The sequence below is a fragment of the Sminthopsis crassicaudata genome, chromosome 3, assembly GCF_048593235.1.
Source record: "Sminthopsis crassicaudata isolate SCR6 chromosome 3, ASM4859323v1, whole genome shotgun sequence".
In the NCBI taxonomy this organism is placed as follows: Eukaryota; Metazoa; Chordata; class Mammalia; order Dasyuromorphia; family Dasyuridae; genus Sminthopsis; species Sminthopsis crassicaudata.
In genome coordinates this window covers 297863260-297874323 of record NC_133619.1, presented here as the reverse complement: position 1 = coordinate 297874323, position 11064 = coordinate 297863260, and the positions used below count along the sequence as shown (strand labels likewise).

The 11064-nt window shown below is 29.8% G+C and overlaps 1 protein-coding gene across 1 annotated transcript in view; it reads left to right on the top strand.

Annotated features, from left to right (window-relative positions):
- The window catches only part of CNKSR2 (connector enhancer of kinase suppressor of Ras 2), a 305237-nt gene that overhangs the window by 22258 nt on the left and 271915 nt on the right, over positions 1-11064 (top strand).

The window sequence follows — 11064 nt, the reverse complement described above, 5'->3', positions numbered from 1 at the left end:
TTATTTAAGTTTGCTTTTCTATTATTATTATTATTGGTTTTGAATTTTTTCCAGTTAGCCATTGACTGTGCTACTTTTAAGAATTGCCTAATCATATTTGATCACTTATCTGTAGGAAAATGACATTAAATCTTATAAATTTATTCCAAGTTTTTGTAAAATTTGATGGTGTAATTTTATTAGAAGTGTTGAATACATTATTTAGTTCCTTTCCCGTCTTCCTCTCCCATTGTGTTGCTGTTTTTCTTATTCTAGTAACATTTTAATTTCATTTTGAAATAAAAGTTCTATATCAGTTATAATAAATAGTTCTGTAATAAAAAGTTCTACATCTGTTATACTCAATATTCTATGAACCTTTACTTAAGAGATGTTGTAATAGGGAGCATATTTTTTAAGTTTTTTAATAACACTTGAAATTTAAACAGATACATCTGTAGCTGATACATAAATCATATAATAATTTTCTTGTGTAAAATTAACTTGAAAAACTGAAATGATTTTTTTTATTTTTCATATTAAGCTTTTTTGAAATAATGTCTATTCTCATAGAAATTTTTATTTTCTAGTACATATTAAGACATCATTGAGAATTTGAAGGAAGTCTTTCAGAGTCTACCAAAACTACTCTGAATCACTGACTCCAGAGAGGGGGATGAGTACAGGTGCATATTTGTATCTTTCTAGACAATGACTTTCATCATAATTATTTTCAGAAATCAGAGTTAAATTATGTTTTTCCACAATATGCATTTATTTATTATTTAAAACTAATGAGAAAGAGGACTTTCAATTATCTTACAAGTTATCTTGGGTAAGCTGTAGTGCTGGAAAAAATTTACATACATACATGAGTACATAATATATACTTACACACATATGTATATGTGTATGGAAAAAGAATACATTTGCATGCACACATGTTGAATATTCATATATGTAGATGAGATACATGTATGAGTGTGCATGTGTGTGTTTATAATTTGAATAAATATATATTGAATATATTGTAAAATATTTTCAAAAATTAAGCAGTGATTTATTTAAAAATGCCAAAGCACAATGCTTATATGAAGCAGATGATCAACATACCAATTCATATTTTACGAAGTCTTAAAGATGAACCAGATAAAAGGTATCAAACTTGCAATTGGCCAGAACCAGATTAAAATATAATTGGAGAATGTTACAGAAAAAAAAAATTAGTAAGAATATACTACAACATAGATAATGTTAATTTGGGATTTTCTAAATCAATATCTAGCATGTAGGAATCATCTGTATTTGACTTTGACAGCATTAATCTATATTAGTAATTCTCAAACTTTTTGACTTTTTTTTACACGCTTAAAAACTGATGAGAATTCCAAAGAGCTTTAATTTACACAGTTATGTCAATCAATATTTATCATGTTGAAAATTAAAATATCTTAATATTATTACGAAAATAATTTTCTTCTAGAAATTTATCTGAACAAACCCCAGATAGCATTTGAGATCTTTTTTATTAATGTTTTGGAGCATTAACACTTGGAACCTTGTTTTTCCCAATATCTTTTTTATTATTATGTTAAAAGAGTTTAATTACTTTTAAAAAAGAATTATGGCATAAGGCAATTTTTTCTTTTCTTGGCATCTTCTAGTTTCTGATCATAGATAGAAATGAGAACTTCAATAGCCCTTCCCACAAAGTGTTATCTCTGTAGGACAACAATGAGTCATATTCCCAGGCCAGTGGGGAACAGCTAGCATTATTGGCAACCACCTGCACTCTTCATGTTCCATGACAAATGACAGACTAGCACACTGTGAAACTGATATCTGTCTCCCAAGTGTGTTTAGTCTCTGGAAAAATAAATGTTAAAAAATTCAGGACTTTATTAAAATAAATGATTCCCTTCTCAAAGACAGTAGATCTGAACTCATCAAATGGGGCATTTTATTTTCTTTAAGTGGATTTTGGAGACAAAAATGAATGTTTCTTCTGGCTATTAGGTCAAAATCTTAGTATTTTGTTTTGTTTAAAACTAAGGAATTGAAATTGGAGACCTGTTTCTTGTATCTTTCTTTTGTTAATAATTTTGGAGAAAATCTGCCCAGCAAAGATTTGAAGACCTTCTAAGTCCATGTTAACATGGGACTGTTTAGTTGGTTAGAAGACCAGCTGTCTGTTTTTTTTTAATAATATTGACCTAGTTTTTCTAGGACTTCTAGTTTGTTCCCCTCTTTATTGTTATTTATTATTATTCCTCCAATATTAGTGAGCCTATTGTAGCACAGTGGATGGAAGGCTGACTTGTAGCTCCAAAAATCTGCTCTTAAATCTCATTCAGGTATTTACTAATTATGTGACTATAACCATGCTATTTAACCTCTTTAACCTCAATTTCTTCATCTGTAATTTGGAGATAATAATATTCACAATGTTTCCTTCACATAATTCTTGAGAAATTCAAAGATGATAATATGTTAGCACTATTTAAGACAATGAGCCCTGAATTCAGAGGACCTAAGTTCAAATTTGTTTTTTGTTTTTGTTTTTGTTTTTGTTTTTTTGCAAAAATCACCTTCTTTTTTATTAATTTTATAATTATAACATTTTTGACAGTACATATGCATAGATAATGTTTTACAACATTATCTCTTGTACTACCTTCTGTTCTGAATTTTCCCCTCTTTCCCTTCTCCTAGATGGCAGGCATTCCCATACATATTAAGTATGTTATAGTATATCCTAGATACAATATATATGTGCAGAACCAAATTTTGTTGTTGTTGTTGTTGTTGTTGTTGCAAAGGAAGAATTAGATTCGGAAGGTAAAAATAACCTGGGAAGAAAAACAAAAAATGCAAACAGTTTACATTCATTTCCCAGTGTTCCTTCTCTGGGTGTAGCTGATTCTGTCCATCATTAATCAATTGGAACTGGATTAGATCTAAGTTCAAATTTGACTTCAAACATTTACTACCTGTGTGAATCTTGGAAAAGTCAATTGTTCCACAGTTTACTTATTTGGAAATTGGATTAGATGGCCTCTGAGTCACTTTCTAGCACTAGATCTATGATACTCTAAATGCCAACATCGTCATTAGGAAAAACTAATTAGTTATTCATGAAAAGTATCCTAGGATTTGGAAAGTGATAGAGGAGTGATTTTCTAATCCAAAATCTTTATTTTATAGAGGAGAAAAGAGAGGAGACCCTGGGACAAGCAGCTAGTATATTTCAGAGCCACAATACAAATCCAGGATTCTTAAATCCAGATGACTTTTTTCATTTCATCTTTGTGATACTGTCTCAACACCATAAAAAGAAGATGCTGATAATTAAATTTAAAGTCCTAATTATATTTTATTTTAAGGCATGTTTTCAAAAATAGCTCATTTGTTGCTAATATTGAAATTCCCAACAAGCATTTTAAAATATAAAGCTTTTAATTGAAATGGTCCATGTGTCTCTGTCCACCCTTACAAATTATCTTGTCCAAATTGTTTTGAGATGTTAACTGTGTAGCTCACAAAAGAAAGAACAATAATTTGAGAGAACATTTCTTTCCTATCTTTTAAGTCTTACTGAAAATGTTATTCATTAATTACAAATGGACTAATTTAACTTATGTGGATAATATTTTTATTTGTATGTGTCTTATTCAATGATCTACAGTAAAGAATAACTCCAGTTGCTATATAATTATTTGCAATCCTTAAATTAACATTTGAAAAAATTGTCTTGATTGCTTATGTTCATTATAAAACCTATTTTGCTGATATTATACTGATACTAATGAGCTCCTAATTCAGAGTGAGATAGCAAAAGATTACTCTCCATTTCATCAGTGTTCCACTGGAAGATTGTCAGGTAATCAGGTTTGAATTTCAGAGGTCTGGACCCTAAGACCATCAGAGATTTAACTGAACCACAGTAACTGTTAATTCCATAAGTTTTAGCAGTATAAGACTAACAAGATGGCAATTAGCTAAAACTTCTTGGTCCTCCTGAAAATTTAGTAAATTTGGAAGATGAAGAAAGAAACATTATTCATCTAATATATTTGTGGAGTAAGAAACAGTATTTAGAGACTCATTCAGCTTAGAAAAGAGGACAAAGAAAACTATTTTCTCCTTTCCTTTGATAATGGGTTAGTTAGCAGTTTCATTGGGTTTAATTTCAACTAAACATAAGCAGTGAATTTAATGTATAGGGTACTGGATTTAAAGTTAGAAAAACTTGAATTCAAGATATGTATCTGACACTAAGTATGTAAGTTTATAAAAATTACTTCACTTTTTGGTCTATCAGACAACTTTCTGGGATTTATCTACTAAGTAAAGTCATAAAATTTGGGAGGGAAGATACCAATACCTTAAGTTATCTACTATGAAGAAATCTATATTTTAAATGTAGCAATTACTATGTAAAACTTTTTTTGCTTTAAACTTTAGATTCCGCATCAATTTATTAATCAAGTATTAAGAATCTAGTATATGCTAGCCCTACTTTAAAAAAAAGTGAAATTATACTTCAATTTATTCTTACACTATATAATTTTTTGAAGATGGATAGAATTTTTCATCATGAGTTCTTCAAAATTATCTTGGGTGATTGTATTGATCAGAGTAGCTAAATCTTTTACAATTGATCATCCTTATAATATTACTATTAATGTATAAAATGATTTTGTCATTGTGTTTACTTTACTTTGCATCAGTTCATATATGTCTTCCCAGATTTTTTCTGAAATCATCCTGTTTGTTATTTCTTATAGCATAATAGTGTTCTACCACAATCATATATCAACACTTATTCAGCTTGTTTAGCTATTTGCCAACTAATGGACTTTCTCACTATTTCCAATTCTTTGCCATCACAAAAAGAGATGCTATAAATATTTTTGTACACATAAGTAATTTTCCCTTTCCTTTGATTTTTTGGGATACAGAACTGATAATCATATTGCTAGAACATAATTTTATATTTTTATGTTTGCCTGATTTTATAGCCCTTAGGGTATAGTTCCAAATTGTTGTTCAGTAGAATAGAATTCACAACTCCAGCAACAATTCATTAGTATCCCTATTTTGTACATCTTCTCCAGGGTTTGTCATTTCTGATAGGAATGAAGTGAAACTACAGTTTTTTTGTTTGCATTTCTTAGTTATTCTGAACATTTTTGTCATATAACTATAGGTAACTTTGATTTCTTCTTAAAACTACCTGTTCATGTACATTGAACATTTATCAATTGGGGAATAGCTTTTATTTTTATAAATTATTTCTAGAGCTTTTTTATCATAACCTTCAGGTACTACAATATTTCTTAAATTATCTCTCCCTTCAAACTATTTTCAAATGATTATTTTTCAGTAATATATTTTATATTTCTTCTTTTCTCATTCTTTAGACTCAGTCTTTATTGTTTCTTGATGTCTCATGGAGATTCATGAACTTGAAAATGCCATTTGGCCAATTCTTTTTTTTTAAGGTGTTATTTTCTAAATTGTGTTCTTTGTGCCTCTTATGCCAAAGTGTTAATACTTTATTCATAATTTTCTTGTATCACTTTCATTTGTTTCCTCAATTTTTCTTTTACCACCAGTATCCCTTTTTTATTTTTTTTTTATGTTCTAGAGATTCTTGTTGGGCTTGTATTCAATTCACATTTTTCTTTTGAGGCTTTGTTTGTAGCTGTCTTCACATTGTTCTCTTTTTATTGTGTGTCTTGATTTTCCTTTCTGAGCCATGTTATGGTTGAGTTCTTCTTTTGTGATTTTCTCATTTTTCTATCCTATTTATTGATTTTAAACTTTATGTTAAAGTTGCTCTTTACTTATTTTAGGTTGGAGAGACACAGTCCTAAGCTTCAGTCTTTTCTCTGCTACTGTTTTCAGAGCTAGTTTTGAGACTCTGCAAGTTTCGGATGCTTCCAGGGTGGTGTGATCTGCAATGAGATGTGATCACTGGTCTCCTTGTCAATACTCTGGTATTTACCCTGAAAAGGCCTTTGCCCCCCTGCAAGTGTTGGTGGTTTTATTAACTCTGAAACTATGACCATGTCTTTTCCTTTCTTGTGACCAAAAACAAATATTCCTCTTTACCCTAGAACTAAGACCCAGAATTGCTTATGGGGAACACAATTACTAAATAATGCAAGGTCCCATACTTAGTTGTTCCTAAATGTGTACCAGTCCAGCTGCTACCCAATGTCATCAACCTCTCCTGTTGACTCCTAAGTTGTTTGGGTAAGGGAAAATGTCTCATCTTGACCTTTTATTTATTCTGCCACACCAGAATCTTTTTAAAATATTATTTTAAGAGGAAATGTTGGGAGAGTTTGACTGAATTGCTTCCTGTAATCACCATCTTCGTTCTATCACCCTGCAATAGCCCTTCATAGTGGAAAAAAGATTCCAACAAATAAAAAAACAAAGCAATCCCTTCTTTCATGAAGAGACAGAGATTTATCTTCTATTTAGGTATAGAGGGAGTTTTCCATGGGTTTTGTTTTGGGTAAAAAAAATAGAATTTTTTTAATGAAAAAAAAATCTTAATATATTTTGTATTTAAGTAAATATAATTTTAGTATAAAAAACTATATAGGAGAAAATAATTTTTATCATTAGTTTGGTAGATGCATAAAAATTATAAACACTGCAGAGAGGAAGTAGCAGTAGAGTAAAAATTATTTTTTTTGGTATGTTACAGGCCTGCCCCTCTTAGTCTATCCATTCTTTTTTTGTCCCTTCACAATTGACCTCCCAGCTCTTTTACAATTTTGGAAATATGTAAATATAGTTCAAAGATCTCCTGGTTGTAGTCATTTGAAAAAGCAAAACCCTTATTTAAACATATGTGAATTATTTAACAGTAATGTGGTTGGATTTCCCAGAATAAATAATTTCCGTTTCTACAGCAGCTGTCTCTTGTTTTAGCTTCTGTTCCTTTTGGCTGAGTTGTACCATTTTTGAACAGTGAACTATTAAGTTGAGAATTCTGTCACAAGCCAGGATATAAATGATACTAATAGCATTAGAATGAATAAGCTTAGAAAACTAGGTTAAGAAATGATCAGGAGGAAGCAAGAGGATTGGATGGCCCATTAAGAAGATAATGGTATTCTAATAATTGGTAATTGGCTGCAATTTAAAATAGTAAGGTTTTGATTTTTTATATTATATGGCTTAAGAAAGCACTGTTATTTTTAAAAATTACAATAATATAGCATTATGTTTTTGATAATTCTTTAAAATGATGTTTTTTTTAGCTGAAGTATCAATAGATTGCATTCTGAATATAGTTATATGAACTATCACTATTTGTTATTCATTGTTTGCTTAGTACCCAGGCATATCTTACTTTGAATTTTGAAAGCTGAAATTACCCCATTCTAGTATTGCTAGATTAAGACCAATTACTCCTAAATGAACCAGGCCATTCATCTCCACTGAAGGCTTACTGTAGTTAATTGAACATGGCAGAATAATCCAATAGCTGATTTAACTATTGACTAGTTAATTCCCCTGAAGAATCAAGAAAATAAAACCTCTACTTACTAAAGTATAAAAGTACCTTGAGAGGAACTTCTGAGATCCAGAGATTTCTTCTTGTTGTCACATAAACTAAGAATGAATCAAGGTACTAACATCTGGGATAAAGAGTTGGAAATGGACCAAGTATTGTGGAAAAAGATATGATGGGCATATGCTTGGATGCTTGGATGATGATGTAACAATAATAATAACTTACACTTATATAGAAATTTAAGTTTATGAAGCACTTTTACATATGCCATGAGTGTTTTGTTGTCTTAGAGTAAGAACATAGGGAGTATCTCATATTCAATGGAAGAGGGATTAGGCTTTTTCCTCTAAAGCAAACAGATATATCTTATATTTAGGTCTTTACAATTGTAGGTAACAGGATCACTCCCCACAAATGTATTCTATGATAGAAACACTGCAAGACTCAGTGCTGCAAGAGAGGTAGTGACCTATAAGAAATTCCATTTTAAGTTTGTCAATTAGCAAGTATTTATTAAATATTTGCATGATAGTTTATGATAAAGAAATGCTGGGTTCTACCCTTGAAAAGATTCAAATCCATGGTAGTTGCAAATACATAATTACTAAATACTAGCCCATCATAGTGCCTCTTTAGTATGGCACCTCTGAATCCAAAGATGTGCCTCATAGCTTTCTGTTTTAATATTTCATTCTTTTGTGACAAAGAAAAAAGATAGAAATAAGATCATGGAATGAATATTTAGTCTACTGGCATTATCTTATAATCAAAGAAATCATGTAACATATTCATTCTTAGTAATTCAGTAAAATTTTGAATATTAAAGTTTGAGGGAAACTTTTGTTGGATTATTTGATAAAATATATGTTTCTGATAAAAATATATTTGAAAATATTATGAGATGAAGCAAGTAATAAACTTAAGAGAAATTTCATTTTAAAATTTTATAAAGTTTTTCCTTTAATATTTAAAAACAAACATGTTTATGGTTAATTAACCTGTAGATTAAAAGAGAAAGGCATGATAAACCTAAATAAAATTTGAAAAAATATTCTTGCAGTAATTTCAGTACATGAAGCCATTTTGACATTTAATTAATACTCAGAATTGTTCATACTAACAAAGGTGGTTACCCAGAAACTATAAATTATACAAAATTATCACTTACACACTACACAAGGTACTGAAAATATAGGAATTTTATTTTTGGTATATGACTTTAATAATTATACTTCAGATTAGAACACTTAATATTTCATATTTTTTCTTTCTCATTTTTTTCATTTTTGATATGATTTTTCTTATTCAGCATGATAAATATAGAAATATATTTAGAAGAATTGCACATGTTTAACCTATATTGTATTACTAGCTGTTAGGAGAGGAAGGTGAGGATAAGAGAGGGAGAAAATTTTGGAACACAAAGGACATATATCTCCATAAATAAAATTGTAAGTTTTATATGAAAAATTCAAATATGGCTTAATGAAAATGAATAATTAAATAGCTATAGTATGGAATTTAACAAAAGGTAGTTTTGCTAATCTAAAATAAAATAGTTTATGATTATTCTGTCCCCCTCTTTCCTTCCTTCTGGGGAAGAGTGATATCAGATTTCTCTTTTCAGGATCCCAGAGAAAATATGGAGGGTTTGGAGTTTCTGATATCCCAAAACCCATACCCACTGTGTTTCCCAATCATCAATCAACCTGTTGACAAGGTATAAAAAAGGGTAATTATAAAAAGTCTCTTTGAACTTGGAAGAAACTTTGCTCTTTTTCATACAAAATTATTGTGGATAAGAGAGTAGACTCATACACATTTGGTTACATGTGATCAAATAATAGATTTAAAGCTTCTAATTGCTAGAAGCCATTCTTAATGTATCAGACAGTGTGCAAAGTACTGAGGATACAAAGAAAGGTAAAAACAGTCTAGGAGTTCTTAGTCCAGTGGGGAGGCTGTTTGTAAACTTTTATGTACAAACAAGATATATAAGTGACAAATTGGAAATAAACAGCATTTAAAATTGAGAAAGTACTAGCATTTAGGGGAATCAGAAAATAATTCTTCTAAAATAGATAGGTTTTTACCTAAAGCTTGAAGATGGAAGCAGAATAATGAAGTCGAGGAGGGAGAATTCCAAACATGCAGGCTAGTCAGAAAAAATGAAAGAGCCTCCATTATTATAGTGATGGTAGGGTAGAATAAGGTAATAATTCTTAATAAAGAACTTTTTGTGCCTTTTCTTTGGAGTAGGGCTACCTTATTATACTGTGCTGATAAGAAGTAAATTGCTTTGCAGTCACAAGATCACATAATGGGTCAATAGTTACTTCTCTGTCTTTTTACTCTGAATATTTTTTAAAAATTTTATTGTGAATTTAAACACCAACAAATAATTTTTTCTTTTTTAAAAAAATAAGTTTATGTAAGAAACTTTTTATTGTGTGAAATTCATTAAGTATATAGATGTTAACAGAATTTTAAAATTTTAATAATTGATTTTTGTTTTCAAAATACATGCAAAGATAGTTATCAGCATTCAACCTTGCAAAATTTGTGTTCTAAAATTTTCTCCCTCTCTTAATCCTCACCTTCCTCTCCTAGACAACTAGTAATAGAGTATGGGTTAAACATGTGCAATTCTTCTAAATATATTTCTATATTTATCATGATGTACAAGCAAAATCATCTCAAAAAGGGAAAAAATGAGAAAGAAAAAAAACAAGCAGACAACAACAAAAAAGGTGAAAATACAATGTTGTGATCTACATTCAGTCCCCATGGTTCTCTTACTGGATGCAAATAACTCTCTGTCCTAAATTGTTAGTCTTTTCATCCCTAATTTTATTATTTGAACAAAGTAATCTGTTTTGAAATGTAAAATAACTGGTTATTACAATTTGAGATTTAAAATGGAAAATTGTTTTTGTTTGCTTCATGTAGAACCACTTCTACATATTTTTGATATATTTAATCTTTGGAAAGTAATACCGATATTAATAGGATTTGTATGTGATTTTTAAAAGTGAATTGGGAAACCACATGATAACAAGTGATTGAAACTTAGGCAAGAGTATTACTTGTCTAGAAACTATTACTTTGAAATGACAGGTCCAAAAAAATTCTAATTTAAAAGCGTTTTTTTTTTTTTTTTGGAATATGAGACAAATTTACTCTAAGAAAGATGCTAATTCTATTTTTAAAATGGTATATAGTGGGCAGCTAGGTGGAATAGTGGTTAGAGCACCAGCCCTGAAGTCAGGAGGACCGGAGTACAAATCTGATCTCAGACACTTAACACTTCCAGATTATGTGACCCTGGGCAAGTCATTTAACCCCAATTGCCTCAGGAAAACAAACAAATAAATAAATAAATAGAATGGTATATAATTCCTTTGATCCATAGGCTTCTCATCAAAGCACAATTTTTAAAACAAAAGAGATATTATGTCTGTGGTAAATTGGACACTGTTCATATCATGAAGAGATTCCGAATGGCTCTTCAAGGACATTAATATGTTAAATGTTTAAAAATTATA